The 9,267-nt window shown below is 39.3% G+C and overlaps 1 pseudogene; it reads left to right on the top strand.

Moving 5' to 3' along the window:
- The first annotated feature begins 6,010 nt into the window (after window positions 1-6,010).
- On the top strand, window positions 6,011-7,990 carry LOC116764924 (annotated as a pseudogene).
- Window positions 7,991-9,267: the final 1,277 nt, after the last annotated feature.

The following is a 9,267-nucleotide window of genomic DNA, read 5'->3' as shown; positions in this document are numbered from 1 at the left end:
GTACATAGCCCTCTGCCGTTTCATCTTGTCTATCTTTCTGTGAATGTGTTTTTTGTTCCACAGGCTGCAGGACTGTAGCTCTTCTTGCTTCTGCTGTCTGCCCTCTGGTGGATGAGGCTATCCAAGAGGATTGTGCACTGATGGGAGGGACTGGTGGTGGGTAGAGCTGGGTGTTGCTCTGGTGGGCAGAGCTCAGTAAAACTTTAATCCACTTGTCTGCTGATAGATGGGGCTGTGTCCCCTCCCTGTTTGTTGTTTGGCTGATGCGACCCAACAGTGGAGCCTACCCGGCTCTTTGGAGGGGCTAATGGCGGACTCTGGGAGGGCTCATGCAAAGGAGTACTTTCCAGAACTTCTGCCACCAGTGTCCTTGTCCTCACGGTGAGCCACAGCCACCCCCTGCCTCTGCAGGAGACCTTCCAACACTAGCAGGTAGGTCTGGTTCAGTCTCCCCTGGGGTCACTGCTCCTTCCCCTGGGTCCCGATGCACACACTACTTTGTGTGTGCTGCCAAGAGTGGAGTCTCTGTTTCCCCTAGTCCTGTCAGAGTCCTGCAGTCAAATCTCACTAGGCTTCAAAGTCTGATTCTCTAGGAATTCCTCCTCCCATTGCCGGACCCCCAGGTTGGGAAGCCTGACATGGGGCTCAGAACCTTCACTCCAGTGGGTGGACTTCTGTGGTATAAGTGTTCTCCAGTTTGTGAGTCACCCACCTAGCAGTTATGGGATTTGATTTTATTGTGATTGCGCCCCTCCTACCATCTTGTTGTGGCTTCTCCTTTGTCTTTGGATGTGAGGTATCTTTTTTGGTGAGTTCCAGTGTCTTCCTGTCGATGATTGTTCAGCAGTTAGTTGTGATTCCAGTGCTCTCACAAGAGGGAGTTACATGGATATTTCTGAAGAAAGAAATGGCATTGCTGGGTCAATGGGTTAAAGGCTGATAACTATTGACAAAATTTCCTCCAGAATACGCTGTAACAATTTTTACACCCACAAATTTTTCACAACCTCCTATCTTTTCATTTGGACCATCCACGTGTCCTCATGCAAACTTGTAGGAGCTCCATTTTGACTGCCTCATTCATCCACATCTTAATACTCTTTGTAGACACAAATCCCTGGGGATTGTCTACTGTCTGGGACATTCTGTAAAAGATGCAATATTTGCTGGTAAATGTGTTGTCCTCTCTCTCTTCAACAATATGTCCCCAATTTCTATATAGACAACAGAAATATATCCAGTTTTTCAATATATGGTTTGAACACATGGATGTCAAACACTCAACAAGATTTATTTTTAACCATGAAAAGTTTTCCATTTCCTGAGAGCTTGGTGGTAGAGAATGGGGATATAAAAGTAGGATGGAAGTCATTTTTGAGGATAAAGCCTTTTAATTCCATATTCTGAACTGAAACATGCCAGTGGAGCTAAACCAAACACTTCTGGTATCATATCTCAAAATAGTTTACCAACATGATGATAATAAAAACTTGTCTATGTTTAGATCAGAGACCTTACAAAACACTTGAAAGACAAGTGGGGTGTGGATTAATATCCCCATTTTAAAAATGAAGAAACTGAGTTTCAGAGAACACAAGTGTCTTGCCCAGGGTCACATTGTAAGCGGCCAAACAGGGACTTAAACTCAGACCTATATTCCAATTTGAGCTGACAAGAAAGACTGAGGCAGATTAAACAGCACGGTGAATAGCTAAGAGTAAACTTGGCTTCCTTTGCTCTGCCTTCATTCATGTAAGAGTAAGCAAAGTACAGTGGAAAGGGGTACCTTGCATGGGAAGAAGTTGGTAAACAGTTATTTCTTACATAGGTATCTGCTCCTGGATTCTCACCTTGCTGTCTGCTCTGGAACCACCATCCTTCCCAAGATCTTCTCACGCAGGGATTGATGCTGCCACCTCAACACTGAACCTCTAGGGGGGCACTGATCCCTCCCACCCCTCACCTGACCATGATTAAGTATGAGAGAAAAACCTCAATGACCGTTTATTAACTAGCTTCTACGTGCCAATTACTGGGCTAGATTCTTTAATATTATCTCATCTAAACTGGGATTTGTATGCCCATTTTACATGTCAGGAAACTGCCAAGACTCCAGTAAGAACAGAATAGTCAAACATGTCTCTTTTCATCTTGAAGTGACAAAGACGAGTGGCAGATTCTTTTGCATATTAAAATTAAAATGATGCATCAAATGTTAAAGAAAAAATTAAAACAGCAAAATCAAAGATAATTCCACCACTCTAACACAACTATCTTTTGTGTACTGTCTTATTATGTGCATACATTTTTCTAGAATTTGCAATCGACATATATGCAAATTTTATGTTCACTTTTAAAATTTAGCATCAGAACCATCTTCCATGTTACCACAATCTTCATAATGAGCATTTTAGTGGTTGCAGAGTAAACGATTTTCCTCATGGACATTTAGGTTGTTTCCAGTATTTGGTTGTCCAAATCAAATTATGTTTTGTGCTAAGCATTTTGTTACTGTTAAATTATTTCCTTAGAATAAATTCTCAAGAGCCATATTATTGAATAAAAGGGTATAAACGTTTTTTATAGCTCTTCCCACATGGTACCACATTACTAGGCAAAAGGGCTCTATTAATCTAAGTGACACACGTAAGTAAGTGCAGAGTTAGATATTTTCAAAAGAAACCATGCTGTTTTCCATTACTGGCCATTTGATGAGTTAGGAACCTTGAAAGACTCTCCACATTAAAACAACCAAGATATTGAATAAAATATAAAAGCCATTTTCTTAAATTAATTACTGAACTGACAAGAAAATACAGAATCTAAGATCCTCAAAATGGATTAAAACCAACAACCATGGAAAGTAAGTGCTAAAGCTCTCCTTTACCTTGGGTACTGCTCAACACAGAAGAATACCACATTGATGATTTGTATCCTTCCTTAGTATGATACTTGTATCGTATTAAGAAACACATGATTCAATTTGATACATTATTGGTGACATTAAGTTTGATCACTAGATTAAGGTGGTATCTGTCAGATTTCTCCATTGTAAAGGCACCTTTACCCACTTGTAATGAATAAGTTATCTTTAGGGTGTTACCTTGAAACTGTATAAATATCTTGCTCTCCAACCATCTTTACCCAATAGTAGTATTATACATCCATTAACACTTGCCTGAAAGAAGGTGATTTTTTCCCCATCATTTAAGTACTGTCAAATTCAAACTGCTTGAGCCAATTTGCACTCCCACCAGCTAGGTGTGAATTTCCAATGATCCACATCTTCACCAAACTTGCTAAGGTCAGACTTACCAAGTTTTATCATTTTAATGAGTATGGGATTGTATTTCCTATAAACTGACAGACTTAGACGCTTGCTCTAGATTCAGGTTCATTTATTTAGGCAAGGATATTTCGTACATGATGCTGTATATTTCCTACTGTATCACATCAAGAGGCACATAATGTCTGATTGTCAATCAATAGGTAAAAATGTGGTCAACGGATCTATCAATAGATATAACAATAAGGTTCCTCATCAAAAAAAAAAAAAAAACCAAGCAAAAAAACCCTGGTATGTAGCATAACCTATTTTTTATGAAAAAAAGTTTTTGATATGTATTCAAAATGCTTAAAAATAATACTTGCCTGAACTGACTATTACAATCATTGTTTGGAAAACAATTTTTCTCCTGTTCTGTCACTTCCTCTTTATTTATTTTGATATTCTTCTGTAAACAAGGGCTTCATCTTCCTTCTTTCTCTATGGGCTCATGGATTCTTTTATAATCAACATGTTATAATTCATTATTCTCAATATTCTTTCTCATGTTCAAATTGCCCCATATTTGGCCAGTGAGGATTATTTCAAGCTGCCTCATATGTCCTTTAGATATGTTCCCAAAAGTTTTTGAGCATTTGCTTACTTCTGGCACAGCAAGAAATTCCAGGCTCACTTTGTGCTTTTCCTGCTCCAGACCTGGGGTCAGTCATTTCCCCAAGGAGACCTTGATCCTTTTAGTAGAGAATAGTAATGAGAAATTAAGTTCTGACAATAGGTGTGCATATTTCTACCAGGATTGCCACTGAATCTAGGCCCTGTCAGACAGAGCTAGGAGATATATTTTATTAAGTAATGAGCTTATATGGATATCTCACCATATAAGGGTTGTCAAATCCATATTTTAATTTCCCTTTTCCCATACTGATAATCTTAGTTCCCAATAACATCAATATATTTATTCATTTACTCGATCCTATAACACATGAAAAACAATTTCAGGATTAGTATATCAATTTCACTACCAATAAAACCCTACAAGCTAAAGTTCAAGAAATTTTTTGTATTTCTTTTTGTCCTTAGAATATATCTGCTGAGCATGTACAGTTAGAGTAGAATGCTCCACTGGTACTTGGATTGGCTCTTTTCTTTCTCCTCTGAGTTTATGTTGTCAATACCGTTAGGGTCAATTATTTCCTGTTTGCATTCAATTTTACGTTTTTGTTTTTTCTACTCATGTTAGTTTATTTTTATTTTTTATTTTATTTTATTTTAATTTTAATGTGTAAACACGAATATAGCTCAAAAGTCAAAACAATATATAGTTATATAGCCAAAGAAGCTGCATTCTCTTCCACCCTATTCCCTAACACCAGGAGAAAATCAAATTCATTAATTTCTGATTTATCCTTCTTGTGCTTATTATTGCAAAATAAGCAGATGCATACATAGTTACTTAAATTCCCTATTTTTATACTAAAGGTAGCATACTCAAGGAGTATATAGTATGCTTCCTTTAGTATTAAAAAAGGGAAATAAGATAAATAAGGTATGCATCTGTTTATTTTAAAACAAGCACCTTGATTTTTTAAAATTAACAATGTAATTGAATAGCACTCCACTGTATAGACGGTCCATAGTTTATTCAATGTCTCCTATTTTGTCCATTTAGATTGTCCCCAATATTTTGTTACTAAAATTAGAGTATAATGAATAATCTTGTGCATATATATATTTATATTGTTGGAGTGTATCTTCACCACAAATTCCTAGAAATTGGATTGCTTGGTCAAAGAATAAACGCATGTGTAGTTTTGCTAGATATTGCTGAATTCCTTTCTATAAGTGGGATACTGTTTCACATCCACACCAGCAATGTATGGAAGTGAATGCTTCCCTTCAGCCTCACCAAAAGAGTATGCTGTCAAGCTTTTGAAAAGACCCCCTTTTACATTGTTTGTCCTCGTATTGTCTCTATTCTCTTCCTTGCTCCCACCTCTCATAAACTTTATAGTTTATTTTGCCTTGTCAGGACTTTCTTTGATTCTGTTAAGTCTCCAGAAACAGAGCAGACTAGGAGTGTATCATATTTGCCTCGGAATTTTTACATTTACATTTTTGGAGAGGCTGCTTATTTGCAATGAGTCTATTCTAAGACAGGGAGGTTCTGCGTCATATTCTTAGAACACCTAAACAAATAAAAACATTCCTAAAAATAGTGAGCTATGAAACATTCACACTATATCATGTTGAACTCCACAAAAGCAAAGCCAGATTTCTTTTGGAACCAATCACTCAGCAAAACAAATCTCAATACAATTTCTTCCTACCTTGAACTTTTACAAGATTACTTGCAAAAGGGAAAATGAATGTCCAAGCCAGCACAAAAGTTTGGAAGATAGATGTAAAAGATGACAGGAAAACAGCTTACATTTCTGCTTATATGGGTAGGAGGCTGGGAGAAACTTATACTTGCACAAAATGTTTTCCTTATTTTTATCAACAGGACTATTTTCATTAGAGGAGAACCAATGCTTATAGAAACACTTGTCTACACAGTGAGCCCTTGGCACACATTTTGTAATTTGCAGTTTTTCTGAGACTGAAATTTAAATTGTATACACAGCACACAGAAAGGCAAATATATGTTGGTTAGAATGCTCCCCAGGGAGTGAGGGAGTCATTTTCTCTAGGGCTCTGTAAGTATTAATTATGCACACATAGTTTATGGAGAAAAGGTAAATGCTGTGCATTTATATTTAGATTGTTCCCAATATTTGCTATTAAAAATTATACCATAATGAATAACCTCATGCATATAATAGTTTCATACATATCTGATAGAGATATATCAGAGAATGGTATTGTAGGGCAAAAAGGTATCCATAATCAAGTAGACTGGGAAAATACCAACTTAGACAGAGGTGGAACATAGTTCTACTCTGAAGGACTTCTCAGAGCCTTTAACATGCTAACCTGCATTAAGATTCTTTAAGAAGGAACTATATTATGCAGTGTTTTCAAACATATTTATGATATTCTTTTCACATCTCTGGTAAGTAGTGTTCCATAGAACATATTTTGTAAACCACTGCTGTGGTGGCATTTATACAATTAGGAACTCTGTAAAATCTTGGTACCCATTTCAGGGGATGGTCAAGTGTCCGCTCTTCTTCATTTTCCAGAATGTAATCTACCTACTCCAGAGCCTCTGGAGGGCCTTAGTGCTTTGCTATGGGCAGCATTTCCTATTTATTTTCCTTCACTCAATCCAGGATCTATTTCTCAAGGAATGGGTTTCATGACACTAGCCTGGAAATTTCCCACCTGTCCAGGCTGATAGGCTCCTTTTTAGGATTGAGGCATTGCTAACAATTATTTATTTCCATTCTAAAGACCAGGCCAATTCTTAGTTGCCATCTGTCATAGCCAGCTTTGACTGGTCATCTCTGAATAGCTAAGTCTAAAATTAGCATTTCTTCATAGTATTTTACATGGTACTATTTATTGAGTGACTATATCTGCCAAGTGTTTTATTCCTTTTATGTCATCTATTTTTACTTAAAAAAAAAGAAACCCACAGCTTTACAGTACAGAAAGAATTCCCCTTTTACAGATACTATACTGCTTTACAGATGAACCTGAAGTTCAGAGAGACATGCCTTACTCAAGTTCACACAGCCAGTTCGTGGCAATACCCAGAATTGTTTGTTTTGTTGATTTGACCAAATTTTTACTTTATTTCATGCTGCTTCCCAGTTATTTAGCAAAGCGGAGACCTTAGCCAATTATCTATTGGAGTGGCAGACCTTCCCTCTGCAGGCACCTGGGTGGGGTGGGCTGAGCTGAGACCAGAGGGTCCTCGGCTAAAGCCAAAGCAGATCAAAGTGGTGAGACTCGCGCCACTGAGACGTGAAGGCCCTCCTCAGCTCCCTCCTGATCCAGGTGGGTGAGTGCTCACCCTAGCTCTCCTCTCCCCTGCCCCACGGAGAAGACAGAGCTGATCCAGAAGGCCGAGCTGGCCGAGCGCTATGACGATATGGTCATCAGCAATGAAGGCCGTGATGGACTGGGGGCGCCGTGCTGTTCAAGCCGGAGCGCAACCTCCTGTCCCTGGCCTACACGAATGTGGGCAGGGGCTGCAGGTCCGCCTGGAGGGTCATCTTGAACATCCAACAGAAAACTTACACCTCTGACCAGAAGTTGCAGCTGATTAAGAACTGTCGAGGGATGGTGGAGTCCAAACTGAGGTCCGTCTGCGCCACGGTCCTGGATTTGTTGGACAAGCATTTAATAGCCATTGCACCTAATCCAGAGAGTAAGATTTTGTATCTGAAAATGAAGGGAGATTACTTCCGGTGACTTGCTGAAGTTTCATGTGGTGATGATCAGAAATAAATGATAGATAATTCCCTAGGAGCTTACCAAGAGGCTTAAGCAAGAAAGAGATGCACCCCACACACCCCATCTGCCTGGGGCTGGCTCTTAACTTTTCTGTATTTTACTATGAGATCCTTAATAACCCAGAACTTGCCTGCACACTGGCTAAAATGGCTTTTGATGCGGTCACTGAAGAACTTGATACACTGAACGAAGGAGAGGCGTGTAAAGACAGTGCCTTCAACATGCAGTTTCTTAGAGACAACTTTATGGACACCAGACAGTGCAGGAGAAGAATGTGATGTGGCAGAAGGGGCAGAAAACTAAGTACATGTAGGGTGTCATCCTTCTTCCTCTCAAGAAACCGTTTTACAGTAAGTCCCTTACGTACGAACCTTCAAGTTGCGAGCCTTCAAAGGTGCGCACATGGTTTGCACGTCCAGTCACGTAAGTTAGTTCACGTGTCTGGTGTACATTGTGACGTGCCTGCATACTCTACAAGTGGTTGTGCTTTTGTGTACTTTACTGTATAGTACTGTATAGAGTACAGTAGTACAGTATCTTTATTTCAAGCCCAGGATGTCTGGAAGCAGGCGTAAAAGCAGTGGTTATTGTAGCTGGTACTGCTGAGAAGAGCCAAGCGATAACGATGGAAACATCGCTAGAGCTAGATCTGCAAAAAGACTTCATTGAACTTCCTTGCTGTGCAACATGAGGAGCTTACTAATGAAGACCTGATGGAATTGGAGGCCCAGAGGAAGGATGAAGAGAGACAAGAGGAAGAAGTAAGTGAAGAAGCGAAGAGATTCACGACGCAGGAAATGGCAAGGGGTTTTCTTTATTTGAGGAGACACTGTTAGTTTTTGAGGCACAGGACCCCAATGTAGAACGGTACAGGAAGGTTACAGCAGCCGTTCAGAATGCAATCCAGTGCTACTGTGTCATCTATGATGAGAAAAAAAGAGCTAGTACCCAGACATCACTGGATCATTTTTCAAAAGGGTAGATGGAATTGAATCTAGCAAGGAACAAGAACCTGTGCCATCAACGTCAGGCGTGAGTGAAATTGCAGCTTGCCTGGCATCTCCTGTTGCTGACGATCCTTCACCTCTACCATCTTCCACCTCTTCTCCCTCCTCCAGTCAGTAACTCTTCTTGCCTGGTCACTTGATGCCAGCCCTTGTGTGCTAGCTGTTGTACTGAACTACTGTACATTTCAAGGTACTGTACTGTAAGATTAAAAATGCTTTCTTTATATTTTGTGTTTGTTTTTTATGTATTATTTGTGTGAAAAGTATTACAAACCTATTATAGTACAATACTACACAGCCGATTGTGTTAGTTGGGTACCTAGGCTAACTTTGTTGGACTTATAACTGGACTTATGAATGCGCTCTTGGAACGGAACTCATTCGTATGTAGGGGACTTAACGTATTCATCTCCTTATTTCATTTGGATTTCCTATAGCAAAGAAGCCCATTCATGTGTGTGGAATCAATTGTCTGTAGTCTTTTCACATTGCAGCTTTGGGAAAACTCTTTGATTTGTGTTTGTCTTGGCCTTCCTGGTGTGCAGTTACTGCTGTAGAAAGTATTAATAGCTT

Source organism: Phocoena sinus, chromosome 1 (assembly GCF_008692025.1).
Source record: "Phocoena sinus isolate mPhoSin1 chromosome 1, mPhoSin1.pri, whole genome shotgun sequence".
Taxonomy (NCBI): Eukaryota; Metazoa; Chordata; class Mammalia; order Artiodactyla; family Phocoenidae; genus Phocoena; species Phocoena sinus.
Note: the sequence above shows the minus strand (reverse complement) of the source record. Positions and strands in the feature narration are given on the sequence as shown.